The sequence below is a fragment of the Macaca mulatta genome, chromosome 13 (assembly GCF_049350105.2).
Source record: "Macaca mulatta isolate MMU2019108-1 chromosome 13, T2T-MMU8v2.0, whole genome shotgun sequence".
Classification (NCBI taxonomy): domain Eukaryota; kingdom Metazoa; phylum Chordata; class Mammalia; order Primates; family Cercopithecidae; genus Macaca; species Macaca mulatta.
This window is the reverse complement of record NC_133418.1, coordinates 99,663,982-99,687,756: the sequence shown is the minus strand read 5'-3', so window position 1 is coordinate 99,687,756 and position 23,775 is coordinate 99,663,982. Positions and strand designations below refer to the sequence as shown.

Below are 23,775 nucleotides of genomic sequence, written 5' to 3'. Positions count from 1 at the left end.
CTCTAATGAGGGGAGTGAGCCACGCAAGAAGAGGACACGAAAGCCAGAAAACAGAGATTCCAACCAGAAAGTAATGGGAATTCCAAAGATGACCACAAAAGGAAGTCACAGAACATCAGCTACAATGTGCCTAGAAAGCAACCAGCCCAGAGTGAAAGAGGATAGATAACTTAAAAAATGGAACTGAAACATCTTTTACCTGCTGTGATTGCCCGTGTGGAAAGCAATACTGATGGCTATTAGAAAGTGCGGTAGGCCCACTACAAAGAAGTGATAAATGCTGGAGGTGATGGATATACTAACTACCCTGTTTTGATCATTACACAATGTATACATGTATTAAAACATCACATTGTACCCCATAGATATGCACAATTATTATGTGTCAGTTTAAACGAGAAAAAGAAAAAGAAGACCTAAGGTAACAGTATTGTTACAGAAAAATTAAATTATATTAGAAGTTGTGGTAGGAATTAGCAACAGGTACAAAAAATAAGGCAGATGAAAAACAAGGTAATCATTAACTTCAGGAAAAAAAAGTAAAAAGAAACCGTTATAGTATACCAGAAGGTTCAACTGTGAATAATAGTTGCATTGAAATAATAAAATAAACACTGTATGTAGGTTTACTAAACATGTGTGTGTGTATACATGTATATATGCATGTATGTACACACAAATTACTTCTGTATGTACCACAAAATTAATGCCTTAAAACAACACATTATCTTGCAATTCTGCAAGTCAGTAGTAAAAAAAAAAAAAAAAAGATTCTCCTTACTAGGCTAAACTCAAGATGTTGGCAGGGCTGCATTCTTTTCTGGAAGCTCTAAGGAGAATCCATTTCCTTGACATTTGCAACATCTAGAGGCTGCCCTCATTCCTTGCCACATGGTCCCCTTCCAACTCCAAAGCCAGCAATGGACAGTCTTTTTCCCATCACAGTACTCTCTGCCTCATCAACATCTCCTGCTCTGACTACTTCCATCTTTCACTTCTAATGACCCTTCTGATTACACTGGGCCCACCCAAATAATCCAGGATAATCCCCTCGTCTCTAGGTCATTAATTTAATCACATCTGCAAAGTCCCTTTTGCCATGTAAGGTGACATATTCACAGGTCCAGGGGATTAGGGGACCTGGCCATCTTAGGGGGGCCATTATTCTGGCAACCAGATACACAAATCATTTTTGAGGCTGGACACGATGGCTCATGCCTGTAATCCCAGCACTCTGAGAGGCCAAGACAGGAGGATCACTTGGGACCAGTCTGGTGACACAGGGGGATCCTGTCTCTACAAAAATTTAGAAAATTAGCAGGGTGTGGTGGCACATGCCTGTAGTCCCAGCTACTCAAGAGGCTGATGTGGAAGGATCGCTTGAGCCCAGGAGGTCAAGGCTGTAGGGAGCTGTGATTGTGCCACCACACTCCAGTCTGGGCAAAGATCGAGATCCTGTCTCAAAACAACCAACAACAATTTTTTGAAACAATATAAAAAGAGTATTGTCAATATTTAGGGAGGATGGTTGAAGAGTAGAAAGGTTGGGCACGTAAGAGGATCTACTAAATAGGAAATCAATGGAAAATGTCTAAACAGATGAATCAAAAATATGCACTTTACTCAGAAATATGAGATGAAAATTGCTGGAAGAAACAGCTAAGAGAATCGAAAGCGGTTGCCTCTGAGAAGAGGATAAGGGTAGGAGTAGGCAAGGAATCACTGCATGTTGTTAGGAGGTTTTAGTACTATTCGACTTCTTAAATTATATGCATGTACTACTGTGAGTAAATAAAAATGAATTTTTAAACAGAGAGAGTGGGGATGGGAGAAAGGGCTTACATCCCAACTGCAGCCATCAGTTGCGTTTGGCCTCCATTTCCTCCTCTATAAATAAGAGCGTAGCTGAGGCCTTTCCACCTCTGTTGCTCTATGAAATCATCACGTCCCACAGAATAACCATCATCAGCTCCTCACACCCACACAGAGTTCCATCACCAGCTACAACACTGGTACCTCCCTCTCCACCCCCCACCCTCACGAAATGTTTAATCCTACAAACGCATCATTCCCACTGCATCCAGCCCATGGGCAGTGCAAGTCAGTGCTGCCTGCATCCGTCACCACAACCCCCGCTCACTCAGCCCTTTCTGAGACCAAAGAGCCACATCTCCACCAACTCCTGGAGCCTCAGGGCTGCTCCCCTGCACCACGCTGTCCCCACTGCCGTCCCTACTTCTTCACCAACCCCAGCCTCATCAGCACCCCCGAGATGACCACCCGAGCCTCCTCTCCATCTTCAGATTGAGAGACTTCTGGCCCCCCTGCCACCCCACAGTCTCTCCTCAACAAGGGCTTGCATATAATTATCCTCTTCCAAAATCAAAACTGTCATGGCCCACAAACCTAAATCCTCACTCCACCAAACATGATCCCAATATTCTCACCCCAAGAGCCCCTTCTTCTCCATCTCAAGTTCTCTGTCTGAATGGCTGAAAAATATCTGAGCATTTCTGCAGCAGGTCTTTCTCCCTCCCTCTGCTTGAATTCTCCTTTTCCTCTAGTGGACTCTAGTTATTCTGCTCTACCTAGACGCCTTCCCCTCCTTCCTGGTGGGAAATGCTCCTCAAGGGGTTTTGGTTGTGCCTGTGCTGACCTCAACACCCACCCCAGGCAAGGGGTGAGCATGTGACCAGGCAGAGCCAATCAGAGGCCTCCCTGGAACCTTTTCACCGATGCGATGGAAAGATGCTAACACGGTCGATGTGAGTCAGGGGCTGCCGGCTGCTGTCTTCCCGCCATGTGGGTGAGCCTGCCTGAGAACGAAGAGCTCAGAGATGAAGACACAGGGATGAAGCATTGAAGGCACTGTCTGGGCCCCTGGTCTTGCTGTTTCTGGAGGCAGGGACATACATCTGTGAACTTCCGGGTGCTGTGAGCTTTCACTACTTTGGTATGAGTCTATGACTTGTGGCTGACACCCTCCTGACCTAAAGGCCAATCTCAGTCCCCTCCAGGGCTCTCTAGGAGGCCAACTGCGGGGCTTCCAACACTGGCCTTACATCTTACCAGCTGTGTGGCCTGAGGCAAAACTGTGCCTCAGTTTTCTCAGCTGTAGAGTGGGGGAAAGAACTCTCCAGCTCACAGCGCTGCTGTGAAAATTAAAACGGAATGCCCTAAAAATGCTTCCAAGAGCGCCTGGCACAGAGAAAGTACTCAATAAATCTTAACGATGATTACTCTCAGACTCAACCAGCCCGCAGATTTCTCTCCTTTCTTGAAATCCCTGGAGTTCCTCTAAGTGGCCTTCGCTCAGGCAGGAGCTTGTACTTAAGCTCCTCTGACATGCCAGGCCCCGTGAGCAGAGCTTTACAATGTCAACATCTCATTAATCCTCACACCTCACCCCAACCCTTTGAAGTGGGTACTATTTTTATCCCCATTTTCCAGATGAGAATAATGAGGTATGGAGAGATTAATAAAACTGCCCAAGGTCACACAGTGGGTAAGGGGTGGAGCCAGACACAGTCCAGGTCCGTCCCACTCAGAAGCTCACAGCTCTCCACTCCCTCTCTCACAATCCACAATCAGCATGTGACTGCTGCAGATCTATATTAACTTTGGGCACAGGCTGGCCAGAAAACAAAGTTTCCAGTCAATCTCTCTTTCCTGGTCAGGCTTGTCTGCAGCGGGAGCGGGGAAGGAGGGCACTGCAGCTTTCTAATCACAGTATTCAACGCCCTGCCCAATGCAGTGGTCATTCACTCATTCATTCATGCAGCTATTTCCTGAGCACCTACCATGTGCCAGGCACTGTGCTAAGGAACATGCACTGTCCTGTTCAATCCTCAAAACAATCCTATGAAGCAGGTCCTATTGTTATCCCCATTTTATAGAAGACACGGAGGCTTAAAGAGGTTTAGTGTCTCTCTAGGGTAGCACAGCCGGAAAGCCCCAGGGCAGGATTAGGAATCCAGGTCCATGTAACTCGGGACCCCTTGCAAATGTGGCAGTTCTTGGTCATGAATGGGCGCACTAAACACAGATCTCAGAGCCAGCGCCATGATCAACCGTTTGTGCCTCTGGGGTGACCCTGGCCCACAGATAACAGTCCCATGGCTAAACTTCCTACTTGAGCTTAGGAGGAGGTGCAAATGGGTCCTGCGGGTGACAGAAGGCAGCAGAGCTTCTTGTGCCCCAATCATCTGCTAGGGTGGGGCTCAGCTGGGGGCCAGGAGAAAGCGGAGGAGACCTCCTAGACGGAGATGTCTATCTGTCGACTCTTCCCCCTCCTGTCACAGCCTCTCGTGGTCATAAGACTGGGGATGGATAAGGAGGAGGGAGAGGGAGGGAGGTCTTGGTGCCATTTTCCAGCGAGATGCCATCACTATTCCATCGCCCTGACTTTCCGCAACATCACTTGCACCCAAACCACCAGCTGTCCATAGAATACCAAAAGCCACTGGTGACAGGCCAGCAGTCCTGCCCTCTGCAAAGCCCATTTATCTGGCTCTAGAGTCACAATAAGACGGCTTGTGGCTCTCACACCACTCTCGAGGCCATGGCACCACCAGCACTGGCACCACCAGCAGAAGCACTTATGATCACACCAAACCTGCTGCCACTACGGCGGCCACATGGGAGTCTGAGTCAGACTCCTTTGCTCACACTAATGGTTGCCATGACACAGCCCCAAAAGTGAGCGGGGGGAGATTTATACCTAAAATAGACGCTGTTAAGGAGCCGAAGTTGTTCTCAGGAGCCAAAATGAGCCAACACAGACTTCCGTAAGGCAGCACCCATTTCCAAGTGCTGCAAGCCAGGAGAAGCCCTGTCTAGGGGTCACACGTGCTGTGGGTCAGATGGGCTTCCCACGGCCTGGGGCCTGGGAGTCAGGGGCACAGCGTGGCCAGGCTGAGAGTCCATGTGAGGATCAGACACGTGGTCCTGGATAGGGTCTGGCAGCGACCAGCATGGGTCTGATTTTATCATCCCCAGCAGAAGTGGCCCACGGTCATCTGCACGTTTCTCTACTTTTCCAACCTTCTCTACAGAATGGTCCACAGCTGCCAGCTCCAGAGCCTCTATCACTTAGCCCCCCTACGCACGGCCCTGTTCCCCCACCCCACAACTCTGAAACCCTCTGGGGATGCTGACTGTCTTCGTCCTCGGGGGAGAATGCTCCCTCCAGGGACATATCACAGTGCTTTCCCTGGGAAAGGAGACACCCCACGCCCGCTTGGCTTTCTCCAACTCCTAACGCCACCGAACTGACAGTGGAGAAAAGGAGTTACACCACTGTCTGGAGTGATTGATCCTAGTTACCAAGGAGAAAACTGGATTGCTGATCAGCCACAGAGCCAAGCAAGACTATGTCTGGAACCCAGCGAATTCTCTCAGGCACCTCTTAAGAACTTCCATGCCCAAAGGAAAGCTGAATGGAAAGTTATGGTAACAACAACAACAACAAAAGTGGGATAACTAAGGATTCAGGTCCTTTGGGAATGAGGGTTTGGGCTACTCCACCAAGTAAAAGAAGCATGACCTGCTAAGGCTCTGGCTGAGTGTGGAGGAAATACAGAATGGGATAAGAAGACAAGGAAGCCAGTAGCAAGTGTAGCCTTGTGAACAAATGCAGACAGCAGGCCTCTAGTGGTTTTGCACACTTTCTATTAACTTGAGATGTGTGTATGTGTGTGTGTGTGTGTGTGTGCAATATGGTAACCATTTTCTTCTTTTTTTCTCCTTCCCATTGTTTTCTATGCAAGCTGTTGACAGTCAACTTTATAATCTAGTGTTTAGGTAACAATTATGTTACCTAATTCAGTGGGACTGTGACTGACTTTGAGAAGTTATTATAGCCAGGGATTGATAGAGTGATGGTTGGGGATCTCTGGGAAAAGGGTGAGAATTTCATAAGAAGGATAACTGTCTTGAGAGGTAGACATCTAGTTGTTCGTTTTTGTATGGCAGTTCAGATGTTGTAAAAAGGTGCAAATAGAAGCTGTGTAGCCAAAGGGGTAAACTGAGCCAGTTATCAATTTATTCGCCCATCATTACCTGTGTTGTGAAGATGGAGCTGGGCCCTTTAACTACTTTTCCTTTGTCAGCTGGCACAACTGTGGAGGGCACTGAAGAGGCATTGAAGGAGGAAGCGGGTTTCCTTTCTAGACCCGATGTGCTCTTGTTAGGTTCCTGCATTGTATACAACTTCTCTAGCAGTCAGATCTTGCTGCATGGGCGCTTTCCAGCATCAGGGTCTTGCCAGATATGAAGCTTCCCAGCACCCAGCTCCTGTGCTGTTGCAGCTTCTCCAGCACCCAGTCCCTACGGCATGCAGCTTTCCAGTGCCCAGCTCCTGCAGGAGTGCCAGGCTCTTGCAATGCAGACAGCTTCTCCAGTACCTGGCTCCAGCAACACATGTCAGTCAGGATACCCAACAGCCAGGAGCTTCACCCAGCACTCTCCTGGGAAAACTTGGCAGCGGTGTGCTTCCAGCAAGATACCTCCCACAAACAACTCTCCTTGGGACCCAAAAAGATGGGTTTCCAGTAAATTCCAGAGGGTGAATTTCCAGCAAGTTCTGCCAACATGGCAGTTACAGAGACGTTGCCATCCAGAGAGCCATAGCCACACCCTCTCCATCAAGGTCTGGATCTCAGCCCTTGCAGGGCCTCTTCCTTGGGCACTCTGTGGCAACCCTAGAGGTAGGGGCTGTTCTCATAGTTATTATTTTTGTATTCTTTGGAGTTATTTTTACTTCTTCCTAGCCAATTCCTCATTATTCTAATCCAATTAGAGTTAATAATTCGTTATGTGAAACTTTCCTTGTTCCAATCACCATGTAGTTTCTTTCCCCTGAATGGACCCTGACGGATACAGTCACCCATGGCCCCAAAGGGCCTTTTTCCATCCTCATGGCCCTTGAGCTCAATTCAACATCCTGGCCAGCTAATCATTCCCTGCTTCAAGCACTCACTCAACAGCCATTTCTTGAGTGCTATTGTGGGGCTGGGCCCTGGAGTGAAAGGAGACCCTGCTTCTGGAGCTCCCCAGCAACCACCTTCCCTGTGTTCTCTCCCAGCTGTGGCTCCATGTGGCTCCGTGTGACTCCGTGTGGCTCCTGGGTCTCCAGCCTCAGATTCCACAGCTCTGTCTCTGGGGCTGGCTGGGAGTCTTGATCCCACTTCTGCACGGTGGGCGCTCCTCAAAGGTCATGTTCTACCTTCAGCTTTCCTCTAAATGTTCTTCCTCTAAGACACCTGGGCATAAGTCACATAGGCCTCCTTCTGCAAGGGGCTCCATCTCTATTTATTTTCATCCCAACTGGATGATCTGCAGTTGCCTAAAATCCTACTCTTCCAGAACATGCTTCCTTCAGAGCTGGCTCTATCTTCTGGCTTTTCCCTCTATGTGGAAGTAACACTCCCCTCCCTTCAGCTGCCTAAGCCCCCAACCCTGGAGAAAACAGGTCCCACCTTTCCCCTGGATCCTCACATCCAGCAGGTACCTGGTCCTTGGGCTTCTCTCGACCCCCTATTCCCTCCAGGCCCTTTGTACCTCTTGTGTCTGTGGCACAATAACCTGGTAGATCCCCTGGAGCGTGTCCACCTGCCTCTGGCATCTCCACCTCCCACCTCACCCTCTCAGCAAAGATTGCCCACACATGGCTCCCTCTAGGAAAACCTATGACGCCTGATGAAAATTTTAAACAATTGATTGTGAATGTACTAAAACCATCGAACTATACACTTATATGGGTGAATTGTACGGAATGTGAATTATATCTTCAAGCTATTATTTTTAAAAATCCTGTGATGCCAAAGATTTTCACACATGGTAAAATATACGCTCTGGCTTGGTCTCACCAGGGCTGGCTACAATGCAGCCTCCGCCCACTGCTCTGGCCGTGCCCCCACCTCTCCCAGCTGCATCATTCCAGGCCCGGCTGCTGTCCCGGAATGACACCCCTGGCTCCCACCCTCTCCCTCAGGGCCCACTCAGCTCCTCTCTCCCAGTCCTTCAACCCAACATCTCTCCTCCCCCACACACCATCCCCTTCTCCTCGACCACCCACCCAGGGCTCATTGGGTGTTTCATGCGTGTATAGATGTGTCTGATTTCCCAAAGAGACGAGGTCAGAGTTCACGCCTTGCCTCTTGCTGCCCATCGTCCCCCTGCCCACAGCTTGTCCCCCACAACCCCATTCCGGGTGACCCTGGAGGCAGAGAGGACTGTGTGAAGTCACTCCCAGGCAGCTGCAACATCCCCAGCACAGTGCTGCGGTGCCTAGAGCGACCCCCCACAATCCCCATTCTAGGGGTCGCTTGGCAGAGCCCCCAAGGCACTGCGTCAGTGGAAAGGCCGTTTGCAGGAGCTCCGAGGGCAGAAACATACACCTGCCATGGGTCTGCAGGCTCACCTGCCCCAGATCCCCAAGGTGAAGGGGGTGGTGAGGGCCTAGGCTATCAGTGAACCACAGGAAACAGGGGGGCTGAGTCCTTGTTTAGCCTGTGACCACCCTCTCCCCACACCGCCCACGGCCACGCTCTCCCAACCCCACTTCCTAGACCAGCTCCCTCTCAGGTCAAAACCAGGAGGACCCCCAAAGGGTCTTCAGGGCTTGGGAGCGGCTGTTGGGGCTCAGCCCCCACCCCCCTACACTTCAGCAGGAAGGAGCTCGCTGCTCTCAGACTTCCCACAGGGCCGCCTTTCTCCTCCTCTGTCCCAACAAAAACAAACCATTTGTGGAGGGGGCCGAGGGAGGGAGAAGAGCCCAGGGTTCCAAGCAGCACATCTCAGAACCACGGGCCCTGCCTCCAGCAGTCCCCTCCTCAAACCCTGGCTCTGTCACTCGGAGATTCGGGCCTCAGTTTCCCAAGCTGTAAAGCGAGGTGAGAAACAGTCCCTACTTCATAAGTCTATTTTAAGATAGGAGGGAATCTGAGTCGAGTGTTTAACACAGGGCCTGGCACATGGGAGGCACTCAATAAATGTTCATTTAAAAAGTATTATGTGCTTGATCAGAAAGAAAGGCAAGCCACATGTTCTTAGGAAACCTAGACTCTGGCCTCAGACCACGCCCCGGAGCGGCTTGTGCTCCTCCTAGAAACGGCTGCTGTGCCAGGGTCACCCTCCCAGCTAATGCCCCTAAGTCTCCAGCCCAGGCCTCTTGCCACTAGAATGGGGAATGTATTTACCAGAGAATTTCAACCTGCCACTGTGGCCTCAGGAATCTCTCCCATTCAGGCAGACCACACACACACACACACACACACACACACACGAACAGACACATACAGACAGCCACACAGATACAAACACACAGACACAGAGGCACACACAGAGACACACCTAGACACATGCAGAGATGACCCAGGTGCGCACTCGCACACACGCGACAGCGCCCCTCGTGCTGCACACGCCGGGGCACCTGGAGCCAGAGGATCCTGGGCGGGCCTCCCCACACAGGCACATGCGTTGCACATTTCACCTACTGTATGGGCCAAAGAGGCATTTGGAAACCAGCTTGGGAACCTCATAACCATTCATAACATTGTTCTGAGAGAAAACACAAAACATTGCCCTATAAACAAACATTTGCAATAGAATTCCTCCAAAAGCTTGGAATTGCCTGTACTAGAAAACTAACAGAGCAAGAAGAGAAAAACCACATAAACTTGGTTTGCCTCTGCAAAATTAATACCAATTACAAAAACATTTATGTGAACTGCTTACCATTTACACCTAATTACCATGCAGCACAATTATGCATATCATTAAGGGTATGCCAGATTAATTATGCTGTACATTTCATTTGATTACACCACCACACCCTGAGTTCATGTATGCCCCACTTCCAGGGGGCCAGTCCTGCAGCATGGCTGCTTGCACAGGTCGGCACAAACCAGAGAAACGTGGGTTTCCACATTCAGATGGACCGCAGCCCCCACCCCACCCCCAGGCAGAGACAGCCCGATTCCCGCCCGGCCTTCTTGGCAACATCAACAAGAGCCCTGCTGCAAAGCCATCTTCCCACCAGATCCTCCAGAAAGCAGAGATGCTTCAAAGAGCTCCCCAGGGGTGTGGCTGCATGTCACAGGGCCACCATACAGCCCAAGGGCCATCATGTGTAGCCCTCACAGAGGAAGCGGCCCTCTCAGCCATCTCCTGAGGTCTGGCTCTGAAAGCAGGGCAGCCTAGCCCATGTCCAGGCCAAGTCCCTCCCAAGCTCATCTCCCAGACCCACCAGGGCTGTGTGCCTCTATCCCCTGGCACACTGAGCCAGCTACAGGGCAAGGTCCCAGCTGTGGTCCCACTGGGTCCTGCAACTTCCCCCCTGGCTCCCGTGCCCTGTGCTCTCCTGGACAGCTCTGCACAGACCCTCCCTCCCCTTATTAAAAAGAGAACAGGAACTGACCCCCAATAACTCCCATTTAGCTCAGTAGATGCTCTTCAAATACACTGGGTGAACCAGGTTTGCAGGGAATAATTGGGAACAAGAGAGTCAATAGAACATGATGAATGGACCTTCCCAGGAAGGGGGAACTCACAGGAGGAAACAGGCTTCTTGGGAGGCAAAGAACCAGAGGAAGTGCAGAAGTGAGGGAGGGAAGGAAAAAAATCCAGGTTTAGTCCAAGAAGCAATGCTCAAAACAAACAAGAACACCAGCCTGTGAAGTTATGCCCATTTTACAGATGGTAAAACTGAGCCTAAGAAAGGTTGAGTCATCTTCCAACGACACGCAGCAAGGAGGTGGCAGGGCTGAGGTGAAACCACCATCTGTCCAGCCCTCAGCCTGGTGGCCCCGGCCTGATGCCACACTGCTCCTGGCCTCTATCTAAATTCAATGATGCTGACAGGGCTCACATCATTTTTCGAGAAATTCTTTGGAAATAGCCTTCCACATTATCCTTCACATAACACACATAAGCCTCCTTTCTATTTTAGAGGAACAGTTTTTGCTTCTTTTCTGTTTGCTTTCCAAAAATGCTGTCCCCAGCTTGTTCCTCCAATCTCTCTCCACAGACCTGCCTCTGAATGGAGAGTGACGGGAAGGCCGGACAGCTTGACATCAACTTCCAGCCCACCCAAAGATACTCAGAGGGTGATGAGACTCACTGCAGGTCCTGGGTGGAGGGCCAGGGTCTAGGCCTTGCAGCTCATCTTTTAGGGAAATCACTGAGAAGCAGAGGCCCTAACTCATCAGCATTCCCAGTGCATGGGTGCAAGCACCTTCCTCAAAATCTTCCTTCAAAAATCTGCAGGGGTCCTAACAGTTATGGACCAAAATGTACCTGCCTTTCTCATCCATCACACCAGGCACCCCGCCCCCAGGCCTTATGACTCAGGCTCTAGCCTCCTTCTGCAAGCCTGGCCTGGCTCAGGCTCCCCCTGGGGAAATCCCACCCGCCCTCAAGCCCCAGCTCCAACCCAGCTCCATGTGGGAGGCACCTCCTGCTCTCTCCGACTCCCCCCAACCCGTGCCCCCTCCATGAAGGGCATCCCCACCCACACGGTTGGCGGAGCTAGAAACCAGACGGCCACCCCAACTCCCCTCATTTCTTTTATCCCAATTGTTCCTACTGACTGCACTTCCTAAATGTCACACCACACACGCCCTGTCCAGGCCCACATTGCTACCCTGGACTTCTGTGCCAGCCTTCCACCTGGGCTCCCTGCCCCTAAACCCTATTGCCCGAGCTCTCCTTCTCGATGCCCTAGAATTATCCTTCTCAAATACAAATACCAAGCCCGACGTCCGTTGATGGATAACATCCGGCCTTCATGGTCCTCCAGCCCAGGCCCCTGGCCTCATACCCCATCATTCCCTATACTGCAGCTACATGGGGCCAAAAAGTGCTGTTGTCCACCAAGCTAACTGCTCCCTCCCCTTCGAGACTCAGCTGAAGCGTCACCTCCTTTAGAAAGCCCTTCTAGATCTTCTCTCCCCCTGAATCCGACTTCCTTCTCTGAGCCCCGGTAATGCCTGGACATGGTGTGCCAGGGGTCCTTCCGCCCTGCCAGACCCCCACCTAAGCTGCAGTCTCCTTGAGATGAGCGTGACCCCTTTCATCTATGCAGCCTGTGTCTGGCACACAGTGGGTCTCTCTTGGATGAATAGATGAACATCATTTGTGGATCTGAAACAGGGACCTCTGGAAAGAAAACTCAAGCGCTGCCAGGCCTGCCAATGTGGGGGCAGCATCTCACCACGCCGGGCCCTGGCTCCCTCCTATTCCAGCATCTCACCATGCCGGGCCCTGGCTCCCTCCGATTCCAGACTGCTGGCAGGGTGTTGACAGAAGAAAATGCAGAGGTGACTGACTGCCCAACCCCACTGGGCTTCCCAGCTGAGCTTCCAGTACCAGGCAGGGCCCTCAGGCCACCACCAGTTGGGCTGGGAACCATCAGCCTGTGCGTGGATGGCAACAAGCACCACATTGTTGCTGGTAATAAAACCATTAGGAGCCCTTGCTGCGTGCCAGCTGCCAGACCGGGCTGTGGTCTAGACCCTCCCATGCCTCCAGGCCATGGGGTAGAGCCAGAACCCAGCAGAGGCCACTCTCTGCTTAGCTCCAACGAGACCAGTGGGCAGAGAGGAAAGGGAAAGAGGGCCCAGGCCTTGAGGGAGCTACTGGGTCCCCACACGGACGGGGACTCTGAAGAGATAAAAGAAGGTACAGGCAAATCCTGGCTTCACAGGAAGAAGTGGAGGCTCAGAAAGGCTAAGAGAAAATGGTACAACTTATTGGCAGCTGGAAAAAGGGACCTGGGTCAGACAACGGAATGTAAGGAGGACGGAGACGTCTTTCTCTGTCCCTGCCACTCCCTCGCGGCCCCTGACTCCCAGCCCAGAGTCCACCGTGGGCTTGGGGGTCATTCTCAACTTGATGATCTCTTCCCCTCACCGTGAGGGGCCGTAGGGAGGACAGGCAACACTTGCAGGGCCTGGTTTTTTTTCTTTTGAGACGAAGTCTCACTCTGTCGCCCAGGCTGGAGTGCAGTGGAGCCATCTCAGCTCACTGCAACCTCCACCTCCTGGGTTCAAGTGATTTTCCTGCCTCAGCCTCCAGAGTAGCTGGGATTACAGGCGCGCACCATCACACCTGGCTAATATTTGTATTTTCAGTAGAGACGGGGTTTCACAATGTTGGCCAGGCTGGTCTTGAACTCCTAACCTCAAGTGATCCGCTCGCCTTGGCCTCCCAAAGTGCTGGGATTACAGGCGTGAGCCACCGCACCCGGCCACTTGCAGGGTCTTACAGAGCAGCAGGGCTTTGTGGGGGGGTCACCCTAACCCTCAGGCAGCCCTAGAATGACCCCCATGTAAAGAAAAGCAGCTCTTGCCTCCTGAGCACCTTCTCTGTGCCAGGCACAGTGCTAGCTGTTTCATAAAATAGTGCATGTCATTGAGGCAACCCCTGTAAGATGAGGCCGCTATTCTTATCCCCGATTTACAGATGAAAAACCTGCATCTCCAGGTGGTTTGGGGCCAGCAGCAACTGAGCACGAATGGGGCTGAGACAGTCCTCCAGGTCGGCCTGACTCCCCAGCGCCTTTCTTGCCCTGCACATCTGTCCCCTACCAGCCTTGGACCAAATGGCTGGTTTGTAGAGGGGCCAGTTCTGTGCTCGCCTCCAAGTCATGGGTCCTTTTATGTCTGTTCCTGCCTTATTCCAGGAGCAGGGCCAAAAAAGTGCACAGACCTTTCTCACGTCCTATTGAACAGGGGCAGCCTCAGGGGAAGGGAAGCTCCAAGAGGTACCCATGGGTGAGGTGGGGGAGGGGAAGGTGGAAGAGGGTGGTAGGTGCTGTTGCTAAGCAACCAGCCCTGTGCTTCCTGGGGTAGCAAAACGACTGCAGACGGAGGAATTGCATTTGCCCCCACCTCACCTCTCCACCCCATCGTCTGGGTAATCACTACCTGCTCAGGGACCCCTAGATCAGAGTTGAACCCATGTGCCAAACAAGTTCCTAGACACCCCTTCTACCCCTTCGTGGGACCTCCTGAAGCCCCACTTTGTCTCCCTTGGGTGTGGCCTCCCAAGAGGCTCTCACTATGCCAGGGCTGGGTCACCTGAGCTCCATACCTGGACCAGGCCCCAGTTATACCTCCAGGTCCCCAGGAACCATTTGGGCCGCAACAGCCCATTAGACCGATGCTTCTCGGGAAGACCCTCAGTGATTTGTTCTCCACCTTGGGTCAGAAACGAGATTCAAGTCGCCATCCTATAAAGCTAACTTTGTCCCCTGTCCCTGGCGTGGGCCGGGGTGCATGCAGTCAGCGGCCTATTTTCTGCTCTCACCTAATCCCTACCAGCCTAGGCCTTTGCTCAGAGGCCTTAATATCTGCGATATTTCTCCCTGCAACCTTTCTGGGAAAGACAGGTACCTGAGTAAGCTTACCCCTTGCTGTCAGTCTCTACACCAGTTTCTTATCCACTATAAAAAAGAGTCCATCCCTCAGCCTTAGGTGACTTAATTCTTTTTTCTACATTCTTATCCACAGGCTTTTAAAAAGTGTAGTTTTATTCTTGCTGTCATCAAGAAAGGAACACAAGTTCATTTACATTTTTTCAAAGGAAACAAAAGTGTACAAAGTTAAAAAGCAAAAACTTGTTCATAGGTTTGTGTGTATCTTTCCAGAACTTTTCCATGCGTGTACAAACCTATACATGTGTGTATTTGTATCGATTTTAAAGAATTTCACAAAAATGAGATTAAGCTACGAACATTTTTTTTTAACCACAACACTACTGCATGGGGATCTAACGCATCAGAACAGACGCACTTACCACCTTGTTTCGAAGGCTTTTAGGGAATCTAGGTGGATTCCCCTTTACCTGTTCGTTTATTTAGTACTTCAGGAACCTATACAGGTAATCGAGCAGGCCTTCCAGAAGCCTCCTTCCAAACAGGTTCTGCTCGATGGGGTACTGGGGGATCCCACTGGCTTGGCAGGGGCAGCGGTGAACTCGCCCGTGTCTCCCAGGGTCCTCCAGGGAGTGGTGGGGGAGGGATACTCCGAAGGCCTCCTGCCCCCAGGCCACGGCCCTTCCCAAGTATTCCCCAGGACACAGCCCACACTCAACAGCTTAGTGAGCCACGAATCTAACCCATGCCCCATAATCTCCTCTCTAAGCATCTTTTTACCTTTTCAAGGAAGGATCACTGGAACCCATGACCTAGCTGATCTATCAGATCTCGAACATCTGCACCGAGACCCCTCCCCTTTCATGACAGCAAGAAGAGCACTAGACTAGGAGTCAGGAGACCCAACTTCCAGCTCTCTGGTTACTGGCTGTAAGAGATGGTCCTCTGTCCCCTCTGTGCACTCAGACGGGGCATCTAATAACTGGCTCAGAATTAAAAATGACCTTGACATTTGAAACAGAAGCAGAGAGGAAAGATCAATAGGGATGGTGGCGAGCAGGGCTGTGACCACAGGAAAGAGAAAATAGGAACCTGGTCATATATCTAAATAAGGCTGGGCAGCCTTAAGGGTCAGAGAGGACCACAGCAGGACAGGAGTAGGCAACACAGAGCTACTGCTGAAAAAAACAAAAAATCCACTCTATACTGGGATTTAGTTAGGAAAGCCCCAGGCATCTGTGCCTCCCTTACCCCCACCCCGACTGCCCACCAAGCACCCTTGCTGTCCTCCAGACAGGCTGGTGGCCTGTGATGTGATCAGCAAGGGAGATTTGGCCCAGAAGGCCCTGCCCACCAGCTGTTCTTGCAGGGGGCTGCCAGGCACCTGCACTCATGCCTGGGGGCCTGGGCCGTCTGCAGGGCACCTCCCCTCTGGGTTGGTGGCTTGGTTCTGCCCAGCATGTGTGTGTTGGGGGGCAGGGTCAGGCTGTAGAGACGGGAACCTGACGTCTCCACCCCCATTTCCCTGGCACTGGCAGCCCCTTGCAGGAATGTTCTGGATGCTGGGCACCTCAGCCTGGTGGAATGGGCAAGGGGGCACATGGAGACCTCTGGGAGGCCAGAAAAGGGACCCTCCTCCTCCTGCCACATCCTCACCATGACTGCTATCACTCGCACACAGACCAGACCTGACCCTGGCCTCCCCCTTCATCGTCACAACCCCCTGGGGTCAGTGTAATTTAAACCCTGCTCTGCTGCTTTCCAAGTCTGAGCTCTTAAGCTCTGGTCTATGGAATAGAAAGAATCAGGATCTGACACCAAATGAGCTCATTTGGCCCCTTCCCCTCCCTCCCTGCTGTCCACTCTCCACCCCCACCCCGCACTAGCCGCCACACTCAGGCAGTTCAGAGCAATTCTCCGTAGGTCACAGAGGAGTTCCGGAGTGCAGGGACCTCCTCCCCAAACCAAGGCAGGGCCTCAGTCTGGCCTCCAGCACAACCCAGGCCCCAGTCCACCTCCCAGGCACTAGAGCCACCCACAATGATGCCCTGCCCCTGAAGGCCTGGCTTCCTCCCTGAAGTCCCACTTCTGTGCTCTGAGGTGCTTCTGAGATGCCACCTCCTTCAAGAAGCCTTCCCTGATGGCCTTAGTTGGTTGTGACCTCACTCTCCTTTGGGCACTTTATTTCTCCCTCTCCAGTGACCCCAGTACCACTCTGCAGTCCTTCGTTAGCTGGGCACATCCTAAACGCACCGTGTCCCCTCAAAGCCAGCACAGGGCATGGCTTACAGGAAATGCTCAGCACATCTCTGGAAAATGGAAGCGAATACGGTGGCAAAGTGCTGCTGCACTCAAGACAGGATGAGAATAACGAGCTGAAACTACAGCGGGAGGGATTTCAGGTGGAAGAAAACAACCTGTTGACATGCGATTTGTTCAACTCAACAGATTGCTAAGTGGCACCGAGGAGCCTCCCACCTCCCAGGATTTTGAATCAGAATCGGCACTTTCCTCATCTGACCAAGATTCTGCAAAAGACACAGGAAGGTGGATGAGGCTTCTTAGAGCACTTCCTGCAGTGCTAGTCCACGTGAGTCGCCCAAATGATGAAAACAGACACAGCTAACAGGAGGGCTCCCGCTCTGTTGAGGCTGTAACGCACATCATCTCACTCCATCCTCACAACCACCTGTAGGCAGAATCCATGAGCACTCCCATGTTACAGGGGAGGAAACTGAGGCCCAGGGAATCGAGTTGCCGCCCAAGTTCCTGCCGCTGGGAGGTGTCAGAGTGCAGCTTCCTGTGGCTCAAGGGCCTCATGCTGCCTTGACACTGGCTCATGTGGAAGCAAGTCCTCCCCATCCACAGGCAGTGGCACACCATGTACACATACATCATGCACAGACACACGTGCACTGAACCTCGTCTTGCCCACACACTTAGCCAAGTGGAGGCAGGCTCGGACACAGACATAAATCTCAGGCTGACACTTCATGGATCTCAGATTTGGTCATGTTTTTAGGGAAAAATCGTCAAAGAGAGAAATGATTGAAAATGAGCCCTCAAAATTAAAGTGGAAAGGAATGTGGCACCTCTGGTAGACCATTAAAGCCCTGCTCAGGAACAGCAACGTCCGGCAGAAACCCAGCCACAGGCCAGGTGGGCTTCTTATGGGCTCTCTGCTCATCTACTACTATTCAAATGGAAGTGGAAGCTATTCCCCGGGGGCTGCAGCATGAGAAATAGTACTGGGGTAGATGCTCTGGCCCTACCGGCTAGAGGCCAGAGACACATTCAACTCCCAGTGGGGCATGGGTTGGGGAGGACACGAGCACCAAGTCCAGGACCCCAGGCCAGCAAGTTGGAGGCAGCAGGAAGTACCGAAGGAGAGGCATGTGACCGGCACGTGAACGGCCCTGCAGGCCTCAGGCTCTGGGTAGCATGGACAACCCTGAGAAGAACTGGGCGTCACCTCCCACAAACAGTACCATACCCAGTACCAAGAGCTCTCAGAGCTTAAACTCCTCTTTCAGCCTGCAATTCTAACGTTTGAGTTCTAATGCTGACATTTCAGGCCCAAAGACGGGGAGAGGGTGGTCTGTTTTAACTCACCCATTAGAGTCCTCTTTCTACCTGGATCCCAAAAAGAGAAGCCTTGGGGGAGTCTGGCTCTTGCTGGGAAAGAACTTGGGTCTTTCAGGGAGGTGTGAGCCTGAGGAGCTGGCCTGTAAGTAGGCGGTGGCCACTGGGCAGCGACGCACAGCAGTAGGGGGAAGGGAGCCCGGCACTAACGCTGCCTCGCTGCCTCGGGGAGAGGACAGGATGGCAGTACACTCCCCTCATTCAGCAGACTCCCTTGGAGGCCTCATCGCTTGTCCAAGGGACCCAGGGAGGCAAAGCCCCTGTTCCCTGGAGATCACAAACTGAGAGGGGGGACGGACACATGCAGCAGCCCAGGTAAGAGGTGTAGTGTGGGGCGTCTTCCCCTGAGTGCAGGCCTGGCTCCACTTCTTCCTGCCAGTGACCCTGGACAAGGATTTTACCGTTTGTCCTGTCTTCCTAGCTTTTTGAGAACCACTGGCAGAGGTGGGTGTGAAAGCGATAGTAAAACATCCATAAGGGACTGAGGAGCTTACTGTGAATTGGACTCGAAAAGGAAACCTCAGAAATTATCCACACACAGGGATTTATACACAAACCTACAGAATACACACGTGCTGAGGCTTAAAGGAGGCTGTACTTTTTACACCCTCTGCAGAGTCCGACGTGACCAACCCGTCTCTTGCAGGGACCCTCCTCACACTGCCTCTCCTTCCCAAGCCCAACTCGTTTGGGGGCCCTGATCTCTCTTATATCTCCTTCTCCTTGGAAGCCTTCCGCTATTACTGCCATGTGCGGAAAAACAGACCACCCTGTCCCCATTTCTGGGTCTGAAATTCCACCACTAGAATCAGAGCCATAGAATGTCAAAGCTGGAATGGACCTTCCGGCTCTAGTCCAACCCCCACCCCACAGAGGAATCCTGTCCGCAGACACCCTGACAGATGGCCGCTGGCGTCCTCTCCTAGGCTTCTCCAGGAAGGACTCAGAGGGCAGCCCTGTCCCTGTGGACCAGTCCACTCCTTGAGTCTAGAAGGAATTCACCTTTCTTGGGGTCAGTCTCCTATGGAAGGAACTGGTGCCTGGGTGGGGTAACGAGGGAAGTTTGGTCGGCCTGAATCCGCAGCTGCTTATCTGGGGAGGAGCTGCACAGAGGAGGGGGACCCACCAGGGAGGCAGGCAGGTGCCAGAGCTGCTGCACAGGCCGGCCTGCGCCGTCGCCTGGAGCCAGCACATGTGCACACACACACTCCCACCTTGACAGAGCCACCTGTCACAGCCCAAGCAGGGTCTTGGTGGAACCTGGAGGCAGAGGGGGACCATTTTGCCCCAGAGACCCAGCAGGAACTCCCCACAACCCAACTCTCCGAAGGCAGGCACCTCAGAAAACTACCTGGTGATGGCCCCTGCCAGCCAACCAAAGAGGGTCCCCCAGATGCCGGGCCCCCCAAATTCCACAGGCCAGTCCTAACACCCAGGCAACAGCAAGGCGAATAGCTCCCCTGGCTGCAGCTGTCACATCTGCTCGGGAGGGAGGGAAGAGGCGACACTGGAGCAGCACCTGATCCCAGGATCCCATCGTAGCCGCCCGCCCAGGAGGCGGTTCAGCCGCTGGCAGCCTAGGGTGAAACATGAAGACTGAGCAGGCCCCCTGGGATGCTGATGGCAGTCTCTGGGCACGGCACTGAGGGGCAAGTTGGGTCACAGGGCGGAGGGCGCTTCTCCCCAAGGCTTCTGTCCCCGCTGGTTTGGAGGGGGGGTAGCTGTGCGGCTCTGGGGCCCGGCCCTGCCCACCCTCCCGCCTGCCGCAGGCCAGAGCTGCCCTGCTGGGTGCCAGACGCCATGTTGGGTCAAGGTGCAGCCACAGGGGGCTCCCCTCAGGAGCGTGGGGGAGGCAGGCCCTGGGAACCAGAGGGCACCGCTCCCCGCTGCCAGGGCGCCGACACCTCCTCAACTAGCCGTGCAGCGGAGAGAGGGTGCCAGGACGGAGGAGATGAGGAGAGGGGGATAAATGGCAGAGAGGCGCTGGGGCGGGAGAAGGTGCCCCCAAGAAGGGAGGCTCCAGGAAAGCGAAACGCAGTTTGGCAGTCCCAGGGCCGCGGGCCCCAGCGATGAGGGGCTGGGGGAGGCCAGGGGCGGGCCCTGGACCCGCGCCAGCCCGGTCCGCGCGCCGAAGGGGAGGGAAGGCAGGGCAGCCTGGGGGAGGGGAGCTGGGGTGAGGGCGGGACACGGACCGCGGCCGCCTGCGGCTCCGAAGCTCGGGGTCTCCCGGGGTGCGGGGACGTGGGGCCGAAGACCCCACTCCGCAGCCGCGGCGAGGCCTCGTCCTTCACTGTGCAGATGCGAAGCTTTCAAGGACACGTCTGCACCGGCCCGGCGGGGTGCGTGTGCGTGAGTGTGTCCGCGTGCGTGGGAGTGTGCGCGGGGGGGCGGCAGGGGCGACCCCGGGCGTCCCCCTCTGGGCCGCTCCCGGCCCCGGCCCCGCTGCTCCCACCCCCGCGTTTTCCGGCCCCCGCGGCCCGGGCCCGGGATCCTCGCCCGCCCCCGCCCCGCCCCCACATTGCGGCGCCGCCACCGCGGCCGCCCCGGCACCCACGGCCCGCGGTGGGGACAGGGAGGAGCCGGGCACGACCATCCCCCTCTGTGCCGCCGGCACCCCGCGGGGAGGTGTGCCCCCCAGGCGAGCGCTCTCCCTGGCCCCGCCGCCCCTCCCGGACCCGTCGGCGCCCCGCACCCCCAGCCACAGGTGGCCGGAGGAGGATCGCGGCGCGGCGCTCCCCGGCCCGGCCCCGCCATCACCCCTCGGCCCGCCCCCGGGGGCCTCCCGGGTCCCCCGCCCCGCGGGGCCGAGGAGGGCCGGGCGCCGGGGGGAGGGGCGGGGGGCCGGGTCGTGCCAGGCTGCCATTTTCTGCCGCCGCCGCGGAGCCTGCGCGGGGCCCGGCCCCCGCCCCCTCCCTCGCTCCCTCAGGCCGCCGCGGGGGCCGATCCTTCTGGGTCGGGGTCCGCGCCCTCCGGCGCCCTGGCCGCGGGCTCCAGGCGGGGCCGCGGGGCGGGGGCAGAGCCCGGAAGGCGGGGGCGGCCCGGCCGGGGCCCCTGCGGCAGCGCGGAGCCGGGCACCGCGGCGGAGGCCGGCGGTGGAGGGGCCCCCCGCGGCATTGTATAGACTTGAACTTGAGCCCGGAGCCGGGCGGGGGCGGGGAGGGGGGTCTGCGCCGGGAGCGGGCGGGACGGGAGGGGGCGCCTGCCGAGCCCGCGGGGACATAAACAAACCCTCAAATCCCCCGCGCCGCCCCGGCCAGCCCGACCCGCGGTCCCCGCCCGCAGTCCCGGCCCCGCGGGCGCCCGGCGCCGAGTTGCGGGGGTCCGGGAGCGTGCCCCGAGCCGGGCACTGCCCGCCGCGGCGTCCCCCGCCCGGCTCCCCGGCTCCCCGCCGCCTCCGGGCCGGCCTCCCAGGCCGCCAGCAGCGGCGCTCATTACCGTGTGGCCGGTGGGGTCGGGCCGGCCCGGCTGCGCGCCCTGGTGCCGCGGCGCCGCGTCCCGGCTCGTCCTCTGCTCTCGCCGCCGCCGCCGCCCGCGCGCCCTCCCTCCCTCCCGGCCCGCCTGCCTGCCTCGCTCGCTCGCTCCCTCCCTCCGCTCGCTGTCGCGCTCCCTCTCTCCGCCTCCTCCGCCGGGTCCCCCCCTCCCACCCCTTCTCTCCGCCTTCCTCCTTCCCTCCCTCCGGCCGCCCGCGGGCCCAGGCCTCCGCCCGCCGCTCGCCCCCCGCGGCCGCGCTGGCCCGGGCCCCGGCGCTGCGGAGCCGGCCCGGGAGGCAGCGCCGACTGGGGGGCCCCGGGGCGCCGCGGCGGGAGCGGCCTGGGCGCGCGGCCGGTCCTAGCGCCCTCGGCGCGACTTCCCGGCCTCTGCGGCCCCGCCAGGGTCCCCGCACGCCGTTTGGCGGAGGTCCGGACCCGCACCGCCCCGACCGGGGGCCGGGCCCCGGGCGCCCCGCCTCGGCCGCGCTCCCGGCCACTCAGAGCCCCTCGAGTCGGAGCCGAGCCCCGGGCCTCGCTGCAGCCCTCCCCACGCGGGGCGCCCCGCTACCTGGCGCTGCTTCTGCGCTGGGTCCCCGCATCCAGCACTGGCCGCAGGGACAGCGGCCCCTCCTCTCCCCGGGCCGGTGTCAAGTGCCTCCCCCCGCAGCCCGCGGAGCCCCCAGCGGCCTTCGCCCTGCAGTTCTCCCGACCTCCGCCAGAGCCCACTGCGCTCTGCCTGCCTCAGCACTGGGGCTGGGGACAGCAGCGCCGGCCCATCCGCGCCGCAACCCCCAGCCAGGTGCCGCCGCGGAGTGGAGGCCACTCCGCTCTACAGGGCCAAGGTCGGAGCGCCGGGCTCCTCCTGGCCGTCCCGCAGGCTACAGAGCTTCTCTGAGATGAGCTGCCCTGAAGAGAGTGAGTTCCCTGTACCTTGAGTTGTCCAAGTAGAGTTGGGTGCCCTCAGTTGGGCACTGGAAGACTGAAAGATTTCGTGAGGTGGGAGGTTGAACGAAATGACATTGAAGGTGTCTTCCAGCTGGAAGATTCTGTGCATGCCTACACACCGCCCTCACCCCTTCACCGTGGGGGCTGTTCTCCTTCCCCATGGAGCGCTCAGGGATCCAGGTTCCTGACTTGGGGCATCTCTGTCTAATTCCACGAGCACAGCCACTGTGTGCTCCTCTCACTCCTCCAGCAGCCTCTCTAGGACTTGGGACTGGGCCCCCCACCCCCGCCTCCAGCCTCCTTGCACGCCCCCGCACCCCACCAGCCACCCGCAGATCTGCACCCCGAATTCTACTCAGCACTTCAACTACATCACAGTGCCCTGAGCTCCCAGACTGGCGGATCCCTTCCCAGGGACCCGCCATCCTACTTGTGGGCAGGGGCCATCCTACTTGTTGGTGGTGGGACTCACTTCACAGTGAAGCGGGTCCTACTTTTCCCTTCTCCCCATGCAGCCCAGCCCCCACCAATGCCACCCTTTTAGCGTCACAGAACGCTAATTTCTCTGGGACCGGGAGCTGACTGTTCATACAGAAGGGAAGGTTTTCCTTCGGGAAGTCCTCCAATGCTTCCAGGTCCCTCGTCTCCCCAACCCCCGCCCTGAGCCTCAATATCTGAGACCAACTTCTAGGCCATAGTTCTGGCCATTTTCAGTGTCACCCTCACTCAAGTGGCCACCCCGTCCTACTGATGATAGGCCCTGTTGTCCACGGTCCCCACCGGCCCAGAGACTCCCAATGTTCTGTGAGGACAGGCGCCACGTCTGTCATCCCTGTAGCCCAGCACTTGTGTTAGGAGATTCTCAGTAAACCTTGGTGGAATTAACATGTGACCCTCCTGGGCACTTCACTTTCTACATCAGGAGGGGCCTTGGTGAACACTCTAAATGGCGCACCCAACTTGGCAAAGGAGAAGACCATTTTTAGAAGGATGACTGAGTTACCTCTGCCTTCATCAAAGGCTTACGTAATACTGCCCCCAAACAGCAACGACTGTTTACTGAGTGTCTACTATGTACCAGGCGCCAGACATGGCATTTTGCCTAGTCTTCACCAGCCCTGTGATATAGTTTGTACTACCCTCATGCTACAGATGAAGAAACTGAGGCTTAGTCTTAGTCAAAGCCATACAGTTGGGAAGTGGCAGAGTCAGGATTCAAAGCTGGGTTCATTCGGCTCTCAAATCACCCCCCACACAATCTTTTTTTTCTTTTGTTTCCCAGACTGGAGTGCAGTGGAGTGATCATGGCTCACTGTAGCCTGGACCTTCTGGGCTCAACCA

The 23,775-nt window shown here is 55.5% G+C and overlaps 1 protein-coding gene across 9 annotated transcripts in view; it reads right to left on the bottom strand.

Annotated features, from left to right (window-relative positions):
- Window positions 1–22,406, bottom strand: part of DNMT3A (DNA methyltransferase 3 alpha) — a 109,275-nt gene extending 86,869 nt beyond the window's left edge. For 5 of the 9 annotated variants that reach the window (XR_003721835.2, XM_015111841.3, XM_077960005.1 and 2 more), the window contains exon 1: window positions 21,455–21,534. The gene's annotated coding sequence lies outside the window, so the exon portion shown is untranslated. Of the gene's footprint in view, window positions 1–21,454; window positions 21,535–22,057 lie in introns of those variants that run through there. The other 4 variants (XR_003721836.2, XM_015111837.3, XM_028831922.2 and 1 more) reach the window with 3 other exon arrangements.
- Between the last annotated feature and the right edge of the window lie 1,369 nt (window positions 22,407–23,775).